The sequence below is a fragment of the Ochlerotatus camptorhynchus genome, unplaced genomic scaffold, assembly GCF_037179485.1.
Source record: "Ochlerotatus camptorhynchus isolate MF236.1 unplaced genomic scaffold, CSIRO-AGI_Acam_v1.1 ptg000230l, whole genome shotgun sequence".
Lineage (NCBI taxonomy): Eukaryota > Metazoa > Arthropoda > Insecta > Diptera > Culicidae > Ochlerotatus > Ochlerotatus camptorhynchus.
In genome coordinates this window covers 1,989,826-1,991,207 of record NW_027040720.1, presented here as the reverse complement: position 1 = coordinate 1,991,207, position 1,382 = coordinate 1,989,826, and the positions used below count along the sequence as shown (strand labels likewise).

Here is a 1,382-nt window from a genome sequence, read left to right as displayed (position 1 = left end):
TAGCAATTTACGATACTGTCTGTACATTATATACGACTTCTGGTTGTCTGGGTTTATGTGCATCATATTGTACAGAAATTTACACTACTTTTTCGAACTGTGTGGATCTAACAATATATTACATTTACTTATATGATATAATTACGATAAGATGAATTGTTGGGAATAGATTTTGTTGTGATTTTATATTATTTTATGATAGGGGAAGTGCATCAGTCTTGGCCATTCGCTTCCTAGTTTGGCCACACCTCAGAAAACCGATTAAACTATAAACATTTTGTGGTGGACATATATATGAACACCGATGAATATGATTTATACCAACAACCTGAAAGCAACTGAACATCTCAAAATCTTAAACAACGGAAAATACCGTCAATAGGTGGCCAATAAAGGAACATGGCCAATACTGAAGCGTTTCCCCTAATTGAACGGTTATTTTTTTCTGGGTAGTACCGCCACCTGTTGCGCGCATAGTCAAGGCCCTTGCGTTTGACGTTTACACACTACCGCCATCTGTTCATCGTACTGCCCACAACAGTGTACTCAACAGATGGCGGTAATGTTTAAGTGACGATGTTTTACAGTGATAAATATTCAAGAGAGTCAACAATAGACATATGTAATACTATTTGTCTGTGATTTAACGGTGGCTTTGATTTTTGTTATCACCATATGTTGCGTTAGATTGCGAAATACAAGTCACAGTAGGTATGGACCGATGCAATCGGCGTTTCTTGTTAAAAAAAAAGTATAACTTCTCCGTGACAATGACAGCTCGAGCCATTGCCGTGACCAGGATTCGAACCTGGGTTACTACGGCCACAACGTAGTGTCCTAACCACTAGACGATCACGGCTTTAGAAGATTGGTGATAGAAGAGTAATCGATTCGCATAGATATTCTGCACTTTCCAGGTTATATGGAACTGGTCATAGTTCATTTTTTTTACTGTTGTATGAATACAAAAGGACTAACCGACTAACGGATGGCTTTTAGGCAATTACATGCTATTTATTAGCGATTATAGAGTTTACAAGGCCTATATAAGTTGTAAGTCAGTCAGTAAGCTATAATGATATTTAGGATATGAAACTTTCCTATTTAGATAACCATTTGATTTGTTTTTTTTTTACGGAGAACTACGTCTGTGATTTCTATATGGGAGTACACTTTGTGAAAATCTAGAATGTAACAAGTAACCAAATTATGAAAGATTTTGAATGTTAATAACTAAGCTGCCCCTGGACCAATTTCAATTATTGTATCACCAATCGATCAGAAATATTTCTACGCATCTGTTAAATTTAAGACTTAACCATTTTTCAAAATGTCACTATTGAAAATTGCACGAATGTGCAACTGTTGCTTTAATAATTAAA

General features: G+C 35.8%; 1 non-coding gene across 1 annotated transcript; it reads right to left on the bottom strand.

The window, feature by feature from the left end:
- Positions 1–787: 787 nt before the first annotated feature.
- On the bottom strand, positions 788–859 carry TRNAH-GUG (transfer RNA histidin (anticodon GUG)). The gene has a single exon. It is a non-coding gene; the product is annotated as a tRNA-His (tRNA).
- Between the last annotated feature and the right edge of the window lie 523 nt (positions 860–1,382).